Source organism: Coturnix japonica, chromosome 1 (genome assembly GCF_054131305.1).
Source record: "Coturnix japonica strain WE chromosome 1, WE-NBRP24, whole genome shotgun sequence".
Lineage (NCBI taxonomy): Eukaryota > Metazoa > Chordata > Aves > Galliformes > Phasianidae > Coturnix > Coturnix japonica.
Window position 1 is genome coordinate 149,944,985 of NC_140663.1, and position 21,193 is coordinate 149,966,177.

The window sequence follows — 21,193 nt, forward strand, 5'->3', positions numbered from 1 at the left end:
TAGGTAGGTTACTAAAAATGCAACTCAGGTTTTATTGTATTTTAGATTTTATTTTAGTATGACTTCATTGCAAGTTTAAATAAAGAACAGCACTGCTTTTTAGAAATCTGTAGGTGTTGTAGAATAAAGAAGACAGCAAAATTTTGCACCTCCTTGGATATCATGCCCCATATAAAATGTCAAGTGTATAAAATAGAGGAAGGTAGATGTCTGGGGCATCAGGAATGTAGGCTTTGTATACAATCCCACAACAATGTACCAGACATTAAAAGAAGAAATGGAAAGGGTAGTTACTGTGACTCCAGACCACTACCTGAACACTATGCCCAGGATAGCTCTTTTGAGGACCTGCAAGCCAAATTGAAATATTTAGGCAGAGTTTGGTGAGGAGGTGATAGGAATAAAGTTTACAAACTCAGTGTTATGCCAGATCTGTTTGAGATGGTGCATTTGGAGAAGGAGTGTTTAAATAGCTTGAATCTGAAAGAGCTAGAATAGAGTAAAAAGAAAACATAGGATCATAGAATAGTTTGGGTTGGAAAGTACCTTTAAGTTCATCTAGTTCCAACCCCCTGCTGTAGGCAGGGACACCTCCCTCTAGACCAGGTTGCTCACAGCACCATCCAGCCTGGTCTTGACCACCTCCATGGAGGGGACATTCACAGGCTCTCTGGTCAACCTGTTCCAGTGTCTCATGACTCTCACAGTAAAGAATTTCTTTAGAATATCCAGTCTAAATCTATCCTCTTCCACTTTAAAGCCATTTTCCTGCATCCTGTCACTTCATGTCCTTGTAAAAAAAATCCCTCCTTAGCTTCCATGGAGACCCCTTTCAGGTGCTGGAGGGCTGTTATAATGTCCTCTCATAGCCTTATCTTCAGGCTGAAGAACCCCAGGTCTCACAGCCCATCCTCATAGGGGAGATGCTCCAGACTTCTAAAAGTCTTTGTGGCTCTACTCTGGGCTCAATCCTGCAGTTCAATATCCTTCTTGTGTTGGGGGCCCCAGAACTGGATGCAATACTCCAGTGGGGTCTCATGAGAGAAAAATAGAGAAGAGTCACCTCTCTGCTGGTAAGTGCTTCTCTGGATGCAACCAAGGATACAGCTGGCCTTCTGGGCTGCAAGGGCACACTGCTGGCTCATGTTGAATCTTTCACCAACCAGCACCCTCAAATCCTGCATTTCCTGGGCTATTTTTGTGCTTGGGATTGCCTCAGTCCAGGTGCAGGACTTTACACTTGGCCAAGCAGAACTTCATGAGGTGGGCACAGGCCCACCTCTCAAGCCTGTCCACTTCCCTCTGCATGGCATCCCTTCCCTCTAGCGCTGCACCACTCATCTTGGTTTTGTCTGCAAACTTCTGGGGAGTGCTCTTATCCCACTGTCCATGTTAAATAGCACTGGTCTAAGCATCAATCCCCGAGGAATACCACTTGTCACCAGTATCTGTTTAGATACTGAACCATTGATGGTAACTTTCTGAGTGCTGCCATCTAGCCAACTCCTAATTCAGTGAGTGATCCATACATCAAATCCATTTTCTGTAAGGTCGCAACTTTGATACCATGTGGGACGGTGTCAAACACTGTACAAATTGAGGTAGATAATGTCAGCAGCTCAATGTTAAACAAACAATACATTGAATTTCATAATTCATATGAAATCCACATCAAAGTTTTTTGTTTGTTTGTTTGTTTTTATTTTTATTTTTTTTTATTTTTTTCCCACAGAAAAAGTTCTGTATCCCTCTGTAGCTTACAGAGATTCCCCCAGAACAACTGTATTTCTTTTTCATGTGTAGGAAAGTACTTTTAATAATGAATTTTAAAATGCAGATAAAATGATTCAAGAATCAATCCTTAAAACTGTAGGGTCTAGTATCAGAGTGTTCATTAGTCTTGCAAGATCTTTATAATACACCCACTGTTATTACTTATTTAAACTATAAAAAAAAAAAAAAAAACAAACAAAATCGTGTGAACAATTCATTTGAATACATAATGAGATCATGATACGTTATTTTCCTCCCCCGATTCTGCATAAATATAAATCCTGCTTTCATCATGAGCCAATCTAAAGAAAAGAACTGAAATGTCTTCTTGGACCTGAGTGATCTTAACTCTTAAAATAAAAACAAAACTAAAATGAATAAATAAATAAATAAATGTGGTCATTGCATAAGAAGAAGGAAGAAGTTGAAAACTATGTAACTATATGGGTTAAAAATCTGTTAACCCAGATTTCACCCCCCCAAAAGTATGATTTTATGTCAAACTGCAGCATAGGCACAAAGTTTATTAATGCAGAAATTATTTCTAAGCATTTGATTTTTTGGGTTGCATATTAAAAATAAATAAATAGAAATTAAAAAAAAGAATGTATGATATGATATCTTGGTTCTGAAAGCATATATAAATACTGTTGTATTTAAAATGGATATTTAAATCTTAAAATAATGTTAAGCTTAAAGCTGTAAGCTGTCAACACAGATTACCTTTTCCCTGATTAAAGAAAACCATTAAACATTACCTTGTTAAACTTCATTGACTTAAGCACATTCTTAAAGACAGTCATGTTTAAAAGCTGCTCCTCAAATAGATCTGTTTTGCTGAATGCTGAATGTAATTCTATGAGATACTGTGTTAATTCGGTCACTGACAATTAATATTGCATACATACAAAACAATTGTATTACAAATCATAGAAAGAAAAAATGAAATACACTGTTTCTGAAATTCAGAGACCCTTTCCTGAGAAAAAAATAAATAAATCAGAACTAGAATAAAACTTGTGATCACATTATTTGCACATATTATAACTTCTTTGTTGAGAATGGAGATTATACTTTCCCATAAGTGATTCATCTTTAACAAGGGTTTGTGATTTCTATTCCTATCTTCATGATAGTACAGGTCTTCTAGGGAAATTTAAACTGCACAGTCTGTTTGTGTGGCTCATGAAGAAAAGGAGAAAAAAAAAAAAAAAAAAGTGAATGCCTTCACATTCTGTTTGATTATATCATACACTTCCTCACCCTGCCTTGCACCCTGTTGACAGCAGTGCTAAAATTTCTTTTGGATGACACAGTCATGAGGCCCTGAACAAGCCTGGTACTCTGTCTTTGGTGTCAGTATTAAACTGAATCTGCTCCCTTGTCCTTCTGGTAATGCATCATCACAGCGTCTTACTTTGATGATGCACTGCAACTATACATCATCGCAGGATTGTCAGTCAGGAGATGGCATCAGCTTGGGCAAATTGATCCAAAAGCAGGTTCAGTTTAATTACAGGACAGAAGGTGTTCTGATGTTCCTTGGAGGAAAAACATTTGTGCCAAAAATGGATATGCTTTGCATTGTGGTGTAGTCCTTGCAGTGTGGTGGTCTGACATCTGAAGAGAGTTCATACAGACTTTGTCATGACAGAACTTCTAAAACAAAGATGAAAAGTGAAGATTGTAATAACTTCTTAAAAATATACGGAGAGAAAAAAAACAAAAAACCAAAAAAACAAAAACTGACATAGCAACCCAACAAAAATAACAAATCTGCAGACTCTAGCTATAATTTGTAGTTCAAAGAAGCATTGTCAGGTCAGATTTGGCTTATAATATTAAAAAATCCAGTGCTTTTGGAGGATTTGTCTATCTACTTGTATATCTATCTGTCTGTCTGTCTATCTATCTATCTATCTATCTATCTATCTATCTATCTATCTATCTTTCTATCTATCTATCTATCCATCTATCATCTATCTTTTTTTTAGTTTATTCTGAGCAAGCGTTCATTTTAGAGTAAGTTATACCAAACAGCTATAGCAATCTGGTCATTGCTGCTTATGGGAATAAATCTCCTATAGGAAAATAATAAAAGGTGGACACAAATACCAATATTGTTTAACCTCTAGTTTGTTTTAGGAATCTCTATCAGATTTATTTATTTATTTATTATTTTGTATTTCATTTTATTATTTTAAAATTAAGGAGATGAGGAGTTGACTGCAATTCATTCCTAACTAGCTGGTAGTCAAAATAATCGTAGAAACATCAAATATCTCAAACTGGAAGCAACCCTTAAGGATCACTGAGTCTAACTCCTTCCTCCACAGAGGGCCACTCAAAATTCCAGCCCTATATCTGGGAGCATTGTCCAAATGCTTCTTGAACTCTCGAAGCTCTGTGCCCACTGCCCTGGTCAGGCTGTTCCATGCCCACCGCCCTCTGGTGCAGACCCTGTCCCCAACTCCCAGCTGCAACTCTCCAGGCAGAGCTCCACTCTGTTCCATCTAACCCTGTCACTGTCACAGAGAGCAGAGCTCAGCTCTGCCCCTCTGCTTCCTGCGAGGACCTGCAGTTGCTATCAGGCCCTCTACCCTCTACAGTTCCTCCCAATTTTGAGACAGGATGTTGTGTTGCTATTATTTTGCATAGTTAATGGTAATTTCACCAACACTTTTACAACATGAACACTATCGCTTCCTTCTGAGAGCCTCAAAAGCTTAATGTCTTTTTGAAGAACAGCTGTGTCCTTCACAAACTGAAACTCAATTTTATTGCAGATTTTAGCAGTATATCTATAAAGACAGATATAGAGCAATACATTGTATACATGCTGCATATATAAATTTGTTTATACAAATGCTGATCTGTATGTTTTAAGTTCAACACTTTCCCATATATGGTGGTTTGTTTTTGTTTTGTTTTGTTTTGCTTTGTTTTGTTTTCATGTCTTTTTATATATACATATATATATATGGGAATTAATACGTAAGCAATAAAATAAATGCTGTCCTTGATGTGCTATCATTCTGATGTAAAAATAAGTTTATTTTTAAAATTAAAAGGTGTTAAATGAAAGTGTAAATTGTGCAGTGCAAATTGCAATATATATTTTAAAGGGACAACAATTAAGCTAAAAAGAAAAGGATGTCTGCTGATATATTCGTTATTAAATGGAAGGCAGTAAAGTTAAAAGAGAGATTTGGGGAAAATAAACAAAAACAAAACAAAAACAAACAAACAAACAAAACTAACCTCATTTTTGGAATAATTTGAGGTGTGATATCATTCCCCTATATGCCTCCCCTACTCCCCTTGCCTTCCACAAGTATACACATTACACATTTTGATAATTTAATCAACACAATGAAGTTTCTGCTATTCCTAGCTTATATTTTTTCCAATCTATGTATATTCTTTTACTGTTTGAATGTAAAGATTAGTAGCATAGCATGCTGCTCTTATTGTACAGTTTGCCTTAACTGATAAAGACAGTTTGTTTGTGGAAACTGCTGTTGTACCGCTGTCTGCTAGTCTAAAGCTCAAAGAAACAGAACACAAGAGGAAAGAATATATAGTTATATAACATTTTGGTTTTGCTATTTCTTATTATTTGATTTTATTTTCCTGAAAGGTGAGGAAAGATGGATGAAGCAGAAGTACAAAGATTACTGTGGTTCCTGATTTGTTTTGTATTCATCTTAGTCAACAGTGGAAAGACTACTTCTGAGTGTATCTCTCCTTCTGCTGTACCCTACCCAGTCCTGTGACAGGAACATCAAGAAGACTTGGTTTATATTTTTGTTTAAATATATCTGCCAGAGTCCTGTTCTATTTTCATCCTGCATCCCTGAGCAGCTAGAAAAGCATTATATAATCCCAACACAAATTATATAAGAAACTTTTCCTAAAAGAAGGTTTTTGTGCTATTTGAAGAATAAATGCTAGCAGCTGTTCACTAACAAATAAATATAGAGAAAGATAATATTCAGATTGTATTAAATAGTGTGTGCAGAACTCTGGTGTATTCAGGTGTACATGACTGCAGAGAAACATTTTATATAACTTCAACCCCATGTTCATATGTCCTTGCACTGACTTCTACATATCTAATATGTGTTTTACATCAGAAATATAAAACAACTCAGCTGCCCACCTGTTACAGAAAAGGTACTGCTCGCTCACAAACTTGAAGAAACTAAAAACTACTTGTATCCATGGGAATTTCTCAATAAAATCATCTGGTACATACTAAATCCCTGAGAGACAGTTTACATGGTTCATACTTTTGTCCCATATTTAGTTTTGTTACTTGTTCTTTTTTCATGTAGGGACTGTACTGTAAAAGCAGTTAATCAACAGACTACTAAGATTAAAAGTCAGTGTTAGGAACAATCCCATTTTCATCACATCAGGCATATCATTCTGTCTCCTACATTACTCAGCTGAAGAAGAGAGATCAGAAACAAGGCAAATCTGAAAACATAAATTGATAATTATTGGTAGAAATATGAAATGCATTACTTTAAAAGAATCAGTGGTGTTACTGTGACAGCATTTTCCTAAAATGTTATGAGCCACCTGGAATTTGATGAAATTCAGAGGAAGGATAATAACAATACTTTCTACTTTTTAATGTCTTTCAAATAAGAGTCAAAACACACTTCACAAACTTTAAGTATCACCGGTGCTGAGAGATAGTGAGCCATTATTATTCACTAGCAACAAAAGAACCATTAAAAACAAAAGCAAGATTGAAAATGCATGAGTGTAATCCAATGAAGTAGTCTCACAAAACACTTGTCATTTTAGCAGCAACTTTCCCTATGCTATGGCGAGGAGATCAAGACACTGATACTACCTAGTACACATTGTACACTAAACTGGGATGTCACATAATATCTTCTTAAGCTATTTGTGAGTTATACAAGGCTATGAATCCCAGTACTTTACATTGCAACCTTCACCTGAAAATTAGAGAATAGCACTGCTATGGTCAACAAAGTTTTTGAAAATGTTTGCTTCAACTTCCACAGTCATGAACTGAAACAGAGATTCAGGTTAAGAGAGTCGTCACCAGTTATACGCGTCAAACAGTCCGATCATGGGGAAAAAAAAAAAAAAAGACTGGAGTATGAACATTTCATTAAACGAGTATACAGAAGTATACAGTATATGACACTAAGCAGCTTTTCAAGGGAGGCATGGACAAGAGTTTGATAGAGGAGATTCTGCCCCTCTACTGTGCTCTCCTGAGACCTCACCTGTAGTACTGCACCCACTTCAGGGGCCTCCAACACAAGAGGGATATTGAGTTGTTGGAGTGGGTCCACAGAATGTCCATAGAGATAGCAGAGGGCTGGAACACCTCCTCTACAAGGATGAGCTGAGATATCTGGGACTCTTCAGCCTGAAGAGAAGGCGGCTACAAAAGAACCTCATAGCAGTACCTGAAGGGGGCCTACAGAAAAGATAGGGAGGGACTTTTTATAAAGGCAGGTAGTGACAGGATGAAGGGAAATGACTTTAAAGTGGAAGAGGATAGATCTAGACTGGATATTCTGTAGAAGTAGTTTACTGTGATGGTCATGAGACACTGGACCAGGTTGCCCAGAGAGGTTGTGGATGCCTCCTCTGTAGAGACAGTCAAGTCCAGGCTGGATGGGGCTGTGAGCAACCTGGTTTAGAGGAAGCTGGTTTTGCTTATAGCTGGGGGTTGGAACTAGATGATCTTAAAGGTACCTTCCAACTCAAAATATGATCCTATGATACAGCAAGTACTAATGATATTAGAATACCTTATTATTAGACTATCTGTTTTTAACTGTATAGTCTTTGAATCCCAAAATCTTTTTATAAGTTCATATCATTTAACTGTCCAATACAAGTAGTTACTCAGGTCTGAATGATGCATGTACTATTGCTGCTCTGGTTAATATATGCTGATTTAATTATATATCAGAAGATGGACTCAAGTGAAAAATTAATTATAACTTTAAAAGTTACATGAAATTCTTGAGTGCTTAATTTTATCTGACTGCTGGTTGTTTTTATTATTATATTTTGCCTCATCTTATAACTTGTTTATTCAGTTAAAACATTCATGGATATGTTTTGGAATGTTAGGTCATTATCAGAAACAGTTTCCAGAAGGCTTAGCAGTCATATCATGTAAACATCTATCTTACAATTACAGCTCAATTAATATGTAGAAACCATTTGATGTTTAGAATGTATACAAAAACTGCCTAATGAAATCTAAATTTAATCCTTATTAGAAACACTTTAGTTTAAATTTGATCACAAATCTTTATCTTCACTTTACATCTTAACCATTAAAAAAGAGCTCAAGAAACAACATTTTAATCACAGAAAACATATAGCTCATCTAGATCAGTCATCAGAAGCTATGTTATTATGGCAGTCTGAGCATGAGGGTAAAAAGTAACAAAGCTACATCAGAAAATGCAACAAACAAACATGCAGACAAACAGAAAACTTGTATCCAAAGTGTGTAACAGCAGTGCTTTGAGAATGCTGTCTCATTTCCTTCTCTTGTTTGGGAAAACATCTGATGCTATCAGATAAGCAGACTCGTCCACTGAATACTTCAGAAAACTGGCAGTCCTGTCTGTGAAATCACAGTTTAAAGTAATAAAAGCAGCAGAATTGAACCCAGGACTAACATGAGCTGCTGAAAGGCTGAGCTGTGTCCCTGGTGGACTTACATGTTTAGAAGTTGATGGCAGTGGTGACATTACTGAAAGGCAAAAGAGAGTATAAAACATCTGCTGGGTAAGAGAGCAAAACAAAACTACTATGTGCCTCAGAAGGGTTGTAAAGAGAAATGGGGTTAACATCTATAGCAAATGCAAGAGGAAATAATTCTCTCAGATACTAAACAAGGTGAAATTTAGCCTGAGACTAGTGTTCTGAATTAATTAAATAGATAAGAAAACACAGCAGAAAACAGACTTTGTTGACAGTGAATGAAAAAAAAAAAAAAAAAAAGAGAGAGAGAGAGAGAGAGAGAGAGAGAGAAAATAAATGAATAATAATAATAATAATAATAATAATAATAATAATAATAATAATAAAATACAGAAGGAGAGCAGTTGTAAATTTTAACAACTGCTTTTCAAGAAGTGGATTTTTTCCAACCTGAAAGAAAAGCACCTTCTTCCCACATCTCCATTCTTTAGCCTTACATAACTGGGATCAGAAGGTTCAGGAAATACTACATAAACAGATAATGCTAGGCAGGCTGGCAAGTTGATCTTTTCTTCACTAGCTCACATTGAAGAAGAGGCTGAAATAGTAAGTAGGTACCTATATTTATTATGTGAAGGATTTTGTAGGACCTGACTGTTCGAAATGTTAAACCTTTCAATCATGGCTAAGTATGTATAGTATGGTCCTCCACAAGTGCAATCACTTTGCCAGCTTTAGGAAAAAGACAGGAATATCTATGTAGGTGGTTCCAAAATTAATATTTCCTGTCTATTTCTATGGAAACTACACCAGATACCAAAAGCACACTAACACTATTTGATTGAGCAAATTATCAGATACAAAACAGTTTTTCAGCACGGTCACCACCATTAGCTATGGGTTTGTTGTTGTTGTTTGTTTGTTTTGTTTTTACTAGCCAGGAACAAGAGCCTGCATGTTGCATTTGTAAAAATCTGTACCAGTGGAGATGATCTATAGTTTTACAGCTGCTGTAATAGCATTGTTGCTTGGAAAATTGTAGAATCATAGAATCATTAAGATTGGAAAAGACTGCTAAGATAAGCCAGTCCCACCTTAGCCCACTGCCATCAAGCCCACTACACCACATCCCTCAGTGCTACATCTGCACATTTCTTGAATACCTCCAGGGATGGTGACTACACCAGCTATGTGTTCCATGGCATTACCACTCTTTCTGAAAATAAATTTTTCCTAATATCCAATTTCAACTTTCCCTGGTGCAACTTAAGGCCATTATCTGTTATCCTAAAATGTTGCCCATGCATTCCATATTTCACAACCCTAAAAGAAGGAAGTTTGAAGCTGCTAAATCTGAACCATAGAATGGTTGGTAGGACAATCCAGACAAGATTGGCAGTATACTCTACAGTCTTCAGAGTGTTATGGGGCCATATGTTACCATGTTGCAAGAGAAAAGTTGTCTTCACTGGCTTTACCCTGGAAGTTTGAGTCTTCAGTTTAGTCGGCACTGTGATGTAGTGATCTGAGTTGACGGTTTGTCTAGGTTCCAGGAAATCCAAAAAGACTGCCACTTTCCTATTCCAAAAGACAGTGTACATCACTTTACCCACTGAAGACTGTGTCTTGAACTTTTCGTTGATGAGGAATTGACATGTCGCCAGTCTCTGAACTGCCATTTTGACTCCAGCTTAGAGTGGTGACACCATATCTTGTCACTTGTAATAATGAAATCCAGGAAACTGTCACCCTTAGCCCTGTATTAGTTCAACTGGCTTCAAATACAGTATTCTTTCTGTTCTTATGGGAGCATCTGTGGGAGCAACCCAGTGCAAATGCTGCAGTATTCAATTGTAGCTTCATTGTTCATAATCCATCAATTTGCATCATTCATCTGATTAGTATGCTCTTTGTTTTGTACTATGACAGCTGTGCATGGTGATCTGGAAAATGGCTTGTCTTTCATTGTCACTGTTGCTATTGCTGAAGCACACCACCCACTGCTTCACTGGGCTCACATCCACTGGCTTCCATAAATGATCAGTAATGTCACTGGTGTGACCTTTTTCACATGGACAAATGCAATTGCACACTTTTGCTTCATACATAGTTCCATGTCAGATGCCATTTTGTCAGACTGCCCATCTGCTGCCTTCTGTTGTACAGCAACTAAATTTAATGGAATATTAGTGGAAAGTCTCAACTTCTACTGCCATACTGCCAACATCCTCCTCTAATTTTGTGGGACAGCACAATACAGTAGAAGACATTATTTTTTGTCACGGGTTAACCGAAAACCTACCTGCGTCCATGACAGGGGGGGCGAATCCTGGCCCAAAAGGAAAAGTTAATTAGGAAAAGAAAACAGCAGCAATGATCTAAGGAGGTACACACTTATTTACTAAATACTATATTGAAATAAAGGATAACACAATATAAGACAATATAGTTGAAATTAGACTAACAAATCAAGCAAAATAGGAGAGAGAATGAGTCCCAAAACCGAGAGGCCTACTGTAAACTCTAGGCGAAATGGCTGGAAGGCTCCCACATGCTCTCCTGGATGCCAGAACTCGAAAGACGTCAGTCCAGCCTGCGAGTGAGATTATATAGTGTCCTGGTCCCGTGACTTATCTCTGACCATGATGTTCTCTGGGATATGTAGTCTTCTTCTGTAAGTTGCACATTTGATAAAATTATTCATGCTTTATATGATGTTATGATGTGGAATACTGATAGCAAAATTACAAAATTATAAAACCATGACATTTTTTAAAATCAGCTTATGTTCAATATGGTATTAAATATGATAATACGAGAATGTATGGACTGCAGAGAAGGTCTGGAAATTACTGTTCTGATTATTGACCTTAGGGACCATTTTCAAATGAAAGTTTAAGGCCTGACACCCTTGCATCATAGTGACACTATGTAATACACATCTATCTCATCTTCTCTGCCACTGACCCTTAACACTGCAGTGAACTGCATGGTTCTGATCCTCATGTTGCTAAGTGGCATAGAATCATTGAACCATGTAATTGTTTGACTTTGAAGGGAAACTTAATGGTCATCTAGTCCAGCTCATTTGCAGTGAACACGGACATGTACAGATAGATCAGGTTGCTCAGAGACTCATCCTACCTGACTTACAATGTCTCCATGGATGGGGATTGCCAGGGTTGGAAGAGACTTCAAGAGATCAAGACCAAAACCTCAGTTAAAATAAATAATCTACAACAGGTGCACAGGTAGGCATCTAGAAAGTTCTTGAAAAAGCTCCATTGAAGGAGACTTCAATGAGTCTCTCTGTACAACCTGTTCCAGTACTCTATCATCCTTACCAATAGATGTCAGTCTACATGTTTGTGTTGAAATTCCTATATTCAAGTTTTAGACCATTGTTCCTTGTTCTATTGTTACATGCTATCAAGAAGAGCCGGGCCTCATTCATTTGCCTTCCACCTCCCTTTAGATTTTCATAAACATTTATCAGATCCACTCTCAGCATTCTTTTCCCCAGGTTGAACAGACCTCTGCAGCCCTCCCCTGGACTCATTTGAGGAGGTTCCTGTCTTTTTTGAACTGGAGAGCCCAGAACTGAACACAGTATTCCAAACGTGGTCTCACCAGGGCAAAATAGAGAGGGAAAATCACCTCCCTTGACCTGCTGGCCACACTCTTTTTAAAGCATCGAGATACCATTGGCTTTGGCCACAAGGGCATACTGCTGACTCCTGACCAGCCTGTTGTCGACCAGGATCTTTAGGTCCTTCTCCACTGACCTCCTCTCTAGCAGGTTGTCCTCTAACCTATACTGATAAATGCAGTTATTCCTCTCCAGGCACCTCCTTTGAACTGCTGGCCATTTTTCTTTTGATGCAGACCAGGTTACAGTTGGCTTTGTGGCCTAGGAGGGAACATTACTCGCTCATTTTCAGCTTACTATCCACTAGTACCCCCCAAGTCTTTCTCAGCAGAGTTGTGCTGTATCCTTTCATCCTCCAGCTTGTATTACATGACCCAGGTGCAATACCCTGCAGCTAGCTTAGTTGAACCTCATGAATTTCTCCTGGGCATGCTGCTTGAGCCTGTAGGTCTCTCTGAATGTCATCCCCTCCCTTGGGAGTGTCAACTGCAACTAGTTCTGGCATGTTATGAGCCAATAATATTTATGTACTAGATGATAATGATGAAGGAAGCACCTGAACCCTTGTTTATTTTCTCAGCAATCTCAGAAGGGTATGAGTCACTTGTATGTATGCAACTGCATCCTTCCTTTCTCTTGACGCTCACAAAATCACAGAAACAGAGGCATAATTGTAGAGATGGTAAAACAATAGACCAGAAAGTGTTCTGATTCTAGTGCTGCACTTTTTTAAAACTTTGCTTTCTCTGGTAAGTGAGAGAAACTAGAAGCATCTCATAAACATAAAATAGACAACCCTTAAGTCTTCACACATATTACTCAGTTTCTTCAGGCATACAGTAGGATTTCTCTGATTTTAAAGCATTTGAAAATTTGTGTGCTATCATTAAAGATATTCAGAATAGAACTTTAATATTTCTTAGTGCATAGGCTAGTTCTTTGCATTTATGCTCGAGTTTATTACAGAAAATATGTGTAAGAATTATTCTCTGTATGGAAGAAAACTTACAGGAAACTAATAAAATGATTGATCTGTCATAAAAATAAAATAAAATAAAACAAAATAAAACGAAATAAATAAAAGTAGGTTATCTAAAATAGCTGTATAGCTCCTTGTACTTCTTTTATACTCACTCAAGAGAGAAAAGCACTAGTAGAGTGCAAGCTCCAGCGCCTCAATATCTTTCTTGTAGTGAGGGGTGCAAAACTGATCAGTTTTCCAGATATGGCCTCACCAGAGCTGAATACAGGCAAATTATCACCTCCTTTGTCCTGCTGGCATCTTTATTTCTGATAGAAAAATCTGGAATATCTTCTTCATGATTATTAGTGTTATTCATTGGACTTATAAACAAATTGCCAAAGGGCTCTCTTCTCCAGCTTTTCATATTTTTACACTAGTTACAGTCATTTGCTTTTCTTTCTTAACAGAGCAACAGAAGTTTATTGTGGATACAAAGAGCAGCTTTGAGGATGGTTGCAGTAACTGGAGCACTTTGTGGTTCATTTTCACATGTATATTTTGATCTTAGCTCTGAATGCTTCATGTCCTTGATATTTAACCATGAGTGGCTGCAAAAAATAGTCAAGAGTGGGCACTGAAGAGACAGCCACTTGGTAACTGTGGCTGGACACACGTTATGTGTTCTTGGGCTGTATCCTAACCCATTTTAATGCGATAGCCCTTTCTGTGTAGAAAAACTGATTAATGATGAGTAATTCTGTGTTTGCTTACCCACAGTCAAAGATTTTAATAAGCCCTACTAGCCGTAAAAGTCAAGAAACTTAATATTAATAGTAGGGCAACTCACAGAGCTTCCATGAGCAAAGTCAAAGCTGAAGATAAACAAATATTTGCTAATGTTAAATGCATTATATGAATGTATATGTATGATAAGCAGGTATGCCTGTATAAACTCATGAATGAAAATCCACATTAATTTATTTGGATTATCAAATAGTTTTATCTTCATCACTGTCGTTTTGTTTCCGTTTGATTTTTATCTTATTGCTTGATAAGCTTTCTGACTGCAACAGTTAAGTACATTTTTTATAATAGATGTTAATTACCATATCTGCTGTGTATCCCTGTGTGTTACTTTTTCAGTAGGCTCCTACTCTTTTTACAATCAGCATGTCACTGAGATGATCTTATTTTATTTCTGCTTATATATTCAGATTTATTTTTCAGTATACAAAGGAATAAGCATGCTTAAAGTAGTATGTCTTTTATGCGACCATATTCGCCAGTAGATTTTGTTGTATTTCATTTTCTTTATACATCAAATATAAATGTAATATTCAAAAACATTGGGTCATTTTCTCCTTTACCAGAATATGTCTAAAATTCCAAATGATGTAACAGTCTTCTAAATATATTCTGCTACCAAGAGGATATCATCTTCCTTATTATCAGTTCTATATATTATGTGCACACTAACACTAAGCTGTAGACATCACACTTGCCACAGTACTCTGTACTTCCTCCTCTGTTTCAACTCAAATATGTTTCAAGCTGAATAGGCTGAAACATTCAGATCCTTCTAATGTAAAGTCAAATTATTGTCTTATTTCAAAAATTAATCCGTTTTGAAAAAAACAAAACAGTTATAAAAATAAAACTGGAAACGTGGAAGACAATATCCCATGACACTGTGTTTCACATTTATTACACAACAAAAGAAATTTCTTCCAGATTCCATCTCTTCCCTTCAGCTCATGTATTTATTTATTTATTTATTTATTTATTTATTTATTTATGTACTCGATTTCTCAGCAGGCATCAAATTTTGTGGCTAGTTCTGAATTACAGTTATATTAAGTAGATAGTACAAGTGAGCCTCTGTATTCTTTTGACTGGAATGCTAACAAAAGCACATCCTGTTTCTACTGGCAATGAAAATAAATAAATAAATAAAAACAAAAATAAAAAAAATCACATCCTACTTGAAGCCTATACATTATATATTACAGGGCTACATAGGAACTTTACACCTTCAACATCTCAGTATTCTTTTCAGAATTGAATATGTCCCACATGCTTGGAAGAGCTAACATTCTTTTTTATTATTTTTCTTATTTTTTTATTTAATTTTAAATAGTCTGATCTTCATGATACTCAGATGAAGACACTGATATCTCCACATCTAACACCCAAATCTTATCTGAAATTCTGGACACTGCCCCATTCATCCATATTCAAGAAGCCCAAACTCAATGGAGAATAAATACTAAAATGATAGCAGAATAGGTATTCCATCATACACAAGAGAATGTGTCCAGAAATATGAAAGCTGAGCAGTGGCATAATTGCTTGCAAAAATGTAAGCATCATATCAAGTTGCTGCAGCAAACAGCTACCATAAAGATAAAGATATTCTGCAGCTCATTAATACTTACACTAACACTTACACTAACTGCATGCCCTAACATTTCTCTGCTATTTTGTGCTCTATTTCTATTTCATGAACATGCAATAGCTGTTTACAGTTTTTCTCAATGTGAACTGTCAAGAAACACCTGGAAGAAAGCTAGACTTGCAAGGCTCTCTTTGTCTGTTTGGCATAAATGGCACATACTGTCTGAACCTAAACAGAGGTGGAGATCACAGACTTGAGGGATTTCTCAATTTGAATAGTTATACACTTTATAAGTACGCAGAACAGTTCTACTGTTTTTGTCCAGTTTGATTCTTGAGAGGCCTGAGCTCCAGAGATAATAGAATCACGGACAATGAATGTAACACTACAGTAATTAATATCAGCATTAAGTTAATCATAGAAGTAAGAATACATTCTATTTTGAAAGTTAAATAAATTCAAGTTGATACGATCTATCTTCCTTAAGTTTTTTGAGTTTTGTTTTTTGCGGTTTTGTTTTCTGTTTGTGTGTTGTTTTTTGTTTGTTTGTTTGTTTGTTTGTTTTTGTTTTTCTCCTTTTTCTTATTTTATTATGTTAAAAAAAAAAACATGGAAGAAAACATGCTGTATTTGGTCTACGGCTTTCCTATTTATTTAAGTGAAATTATTATTCATGAGTCATTAGGCACGTAAAAGAAAAAGAAGAAAAAAAAAGAAGGAATAAAATGCCTCTTGTGTCTTTCCCTTTAAATATTTAATACCTCATGGAAAAAATGCCTCAAAACAGCATTCTACTGAAGTTGTTATTACCAAAACTACATGGAGAAAAGCAGATGAAAGAGAATCAATGTCAAATTCTCTACTGGCGTGCCTACATCTGCATGTCTTGGTCAGCAGAAATATGGGCTACAGAACAAGTTAAAATCTTTAAGTAGAGTCATCATCAGTTTCATTTTTGTGAAAGTCTGAGAGAAGAACATCATTCAGAATAATCAACTTATTAAAGAGTAACTCCGGCCCCAGTTCTTAATAAATTTTCACAAGTGTATTCAATTTATCTCCATAGGTCACACTAAAAGCAAATTTTCTGAGAAGCTGTCTCAGTTCTTGCTTTTGATCTGTGAGATACATTGGTCAAGAATGAGACTAGCATTATTCAATCAGTATCTGTTCTATGCATGAAACACTGTCAGTTCAACTGACTTTAACTGACTGTTTTATGATATGTAATAAACACTGGAAAACTTTTTCCAGACATTCATTCAATCCAATAGCTATCAAATCCATTGGAATATTCAGATACTCAGCAGTTAGGGAGCTAAGAGCACTGCTGAGAGAGTTTGGGGAATTTTCTGTTCTGCTTTATTAAAAGAAGTATTCTAGAATTTCACTGTAAGTGAAAATGTCAGAAATGCAGAAATGGTTCTTTGGAGGTAGTATACATACCAGAAATGTAGCAGTTATTTGTTATTATCAATTTTTTGTAGTCACAATATTAGTTTCTCAGTATCTTTGTCATGCAGATAAGCCTTTAAAATAAAATAAAAACCTCAGTGTTGGAGCTTGCATGAAATAACTGTTTTCTAACAGCTGATTTATGCTTTTTCCACATACCTAAAAAACTTGTATGACACCAGTTAGTAGAATACAGTACAGGGAAATAAAATAAGGTCAAGAAAGTGATTGTCCAGGCCTGCTGGTGCCTGATACACTGTGCTTTTCTCAGAGCAGGAAAAAGATTTTTGCACAGGAGTTATCAGGGATGATTAATAGGGCTTTGAAATAGACCTGAAGGGATAAAAGAATAAAAACAGGCCTGCCAGTGAGAACATTATGAGATGGTATGAAGACCATATGAAATGCTTCTACACCAGTGCACACAGAATGAGGAACAAGCAAGAAGAGCTAGAAACCTTGGCTCACATCCAGAATTATGACATCATGAGCATAAGTGAATGAATCATGTGGCTGGCATGCTGCGATGAATGTTTACAGACTCTTTAGAGGTGTGTAGGTCTGTACACACCTTTCACTTGCTGACTTCAGTTTGAGAGAGGCTAAATGGGAACATCATACAGCTGACACAAACTGGTCCAGAAGACACCAAAGACATCTTCATGGTTTGTTTTTCCCAATACAGATATTAAACAGGCCAGAAAGGAATGGTGCCCTCCTAAATCTGTTACTTGTAAATGGATAAATTCTTGTGGGTGAAAAGGCAACTGGTGCCATCTTGGCCATATCAAACATGGAGTAGTCAGATTTAAAATCTTTGGTTATAGGAGCAAAACTGCCACCATAAATTCAACCCTGGATATGGGGAGAGTAAAATTTAAGCTGCTCAGGGAAACAGTTAGTGAGGTCTCCTGGGAAAGAGCTTTTAAAGGTATCAGGGATCAGTGTTGGTAAGTGGGGCGACAACAGGCTTGCAGCCAGTCAGTAGTGAGGTTCCCTATGGCTCTATTTGAGGGCCAGTTCTCTTTAATGTTTTCATTAATGATTCAAATATAGAATCCGAAGATGTTTTGAGCAAGTTTTCTGATTTTATTATACTGGGAGAAGCTGTTACCTCCATTGAGGATGAAGAGGTCTTACAGAGAAATCTGGACAAATTAGAGAGCTAAGCAATCATCAACCACATAAAGCTGAACAAGAACAAATGCTAGATTCTGCTCCTGTGAAGGGGTAATCCTGACTATACTCAGACTGAGGGACGCAATGCTGGAAAGCAGCCCCACTGAAAGGGATCTGGGTGTCTTGGTTGACAGTAAATTGAAAACAAGTCAACATTGTGTCTTGTCAGACTAAAGGGCCAACCACACCCTGGCGTGCATCAAGTACTGCATTGCTAGACAGACAAGAGAAATGGCTGTCCTGCTCTACACTGCACTGGTGCCGCCTCACTTTGAGTTCTGTGTGCAGTTTTGGATGCCACAGTACAAAAAGGACATAAAACTATTAGAGAATATCTAAAGGAGAGTGACAGAGATGGTGAAGGGTCTGGAGAACAAGACATATATGTTCCTTGGTTTGTTCAGCCTAGAGAAGGGTAAACTGAAGGGAGACTTTATCAGCTTACAGCACTGTATCAGAGCTTTTCTCTGGTGACCAGCAATAAGACCCAAGAAAATGGCAAGAAGCTGCAATGGGGGAGGTTTAGGTTGTTAGGAAAAGGTTCTTCAACAAGCGGATGGCTATACATTGGAAGAGGTTCCCCAGAGAAATGGCACCAAGATTGAGGAGTTCAAGAAGCACCTGAACAGATGCCAACAATTCCACCATGTAATACCAATAACAAAAATCATAAACACATGACAACAGTGCTCTTAGTCACACAGTCTGAATTTTGGATGGTTGTGTGTGGTCCTGAGTGTTGGACTGTGTGTTAGACTTGATGATTTCTATGGATCCTTTGTAATCTGAGATATTCCATGAATCTGTGATTCTATGACACACAAGTTTATTTGAATTTACAGTTCAGGCACATAAGCACTGGTTTTGTTGTCTTTTATTATATCATATATATGTATAGGTATACATATTTTTATATATTATATTGTTAGTAGTATTCCAATAATTTCATTGAACTCTGGCATTTTATCTTATATATATGAGAATAAATTAAAATAATCTTGCACTACACTTTGGGAATGACAGTAACAAATAACAAATAACAAATAACAAATAACAGTAACAAATTCATTAAGTAACGGTTACATATTTCATCTCTATTTTTCTGTCTTGTTAGGGAGTGTATGCCAGTCTGATGTCTAATAAAATATGAAAGTCAATTCCTCACTATAATTTCCTACAATAAGTTTATTTTTAAAAATCCAGAAAATAAATATTTTCTCATAGTGAAATCAACTTCTTCTTCTCTTTCAGAATTAATATAATAAAAACTACAAAACAAAGAACCTTGCTCAAAGGTTGGTCTGACAAATCTTACTGTGACAGTTGGACAGGTTTCACAATGTGCAAAGAACAGCATACTGAATTTAAACACCCAGGGCATAATCTTCAGATGAGCAGATGAGTATCTGTGTAGAAAGATGACAAGTGTAGTGCCACTTTTACCTTTAGATTGTTCCTGAGGACAGCTGCAGGTTGAACCTCTTACTCAGTCTTGATCTTGTGATTCAAACCTGTGCTAAGTTGATCCAGGAGGGTGGCATTCATGTTTATTAAATCTATAATGAGAGTGATAAAGAGAGCTTATCCCAGCAATTCACCCTTATTGCATCAATTCACTATGAGACATGTTAAGGTACCTAGAGTGAGTTACTTTGTATATGTTGCTCCCCTCCACCAGCTACATCAGGTGATAACTTTAGGCTATGTGCAAACTTTCAGGAGTCTAAATTTAAGTGAAGTTAATCTGACCTTTAATGACTGCTTAATGCTGCTTTATATCAGCATACCCTATCTCAGCCCAAAAAGCTTCTTCTCACCTTGATTATGAAGAGTACCCACTGTTTCTGTAAAGCAAGGAAAATGTGCCAGAAAACTGTAAATAATTTTATAATTGGCTTGAGGCAATACAGTGAAGGCTGTAGACCCAGTCTGAACTTCTTGCAGGTAATTATTATATGGTAGTACTGGGCTGTGTGCTATTGGTACATTATGTCAACATCCCATGGGACCTCCCCTTGAAATTTCAAAAACTTTTGTGCTGATCCCTAGCTAGTATGCCATAATTTAGCCTAGCAGTATTATAAGTTCTTATCTGCTAGTTTTTAAGTCCTGTTCTTTGCCTGAACATTTGCAGAGCTCTCAATTTACTGGACAGACCCTTCTGTTCTGTATCTTATTCCATACTACTTCTTTTTCCTTTTTTCTTTTTGTTTCTGTTGCTAGAATGAACTTTCTTTTTGAAAATGACACTCATTTATGTCCTGTGTAATCATATGTAAGCATCTTTATATCTTTGTTGTATATTTACTACAAATTAGCTGTTCATTTACCGTGAAGCAATACAGTACAAACAATTTCTGATCACATCTTTGATATGCATATGTCCTGAGAACATTACAGTAGGTGTATAGGTATTATTCATTGCTTAACCATACAATGAATCTGTGCTTCTTCTCTAAGCCTACTAAACACTGTAACTGAAGTTGATTCCAATTGCATTCTGTTAGGACTTAGTTTAATTTATGCACCTGATGTTCATTTTCCCATACAAATCCAAATTTTTGGCTGTAGTGTCACATACGTTACAGTAACTCAAAGGCAGCACTTTTAGACCTCATCCTTTCAGATATTAATTAAAATGTAGTATATAGTTTTATGCATCAGTTTGTGAAAGTAAGATCTGTCAATCATCCTAACCAACAAAAAGTGCAATGTATTTCTGATTCTGCTTCTTTGTTATATTTAACAACTGATAAACTAGACTGACAATCTTTACAACCTTATATATTAACACTGGAATTAAAACTAGCAGCACAATTATGAGAAAAAGAAAAAGAAAAAAAAGAAGAAAAAAAAAAAGAGAGAGAGAGAGACATTTGCCTTGCAGCAACAGTTCTAGAAATACAGATAGTAACGGCCTTTCCATTTTAAGGGGAAAATTGTTGTCTTCTGAGGTCAGTTACTTGTTACAGCGAGCCCTAGATTTCAACTTGCATATGCTTTCCTATGACTTAGTAACTGTAATAATGGATAGAGGAGTGTAAGAGGTAGGGAAGATTTA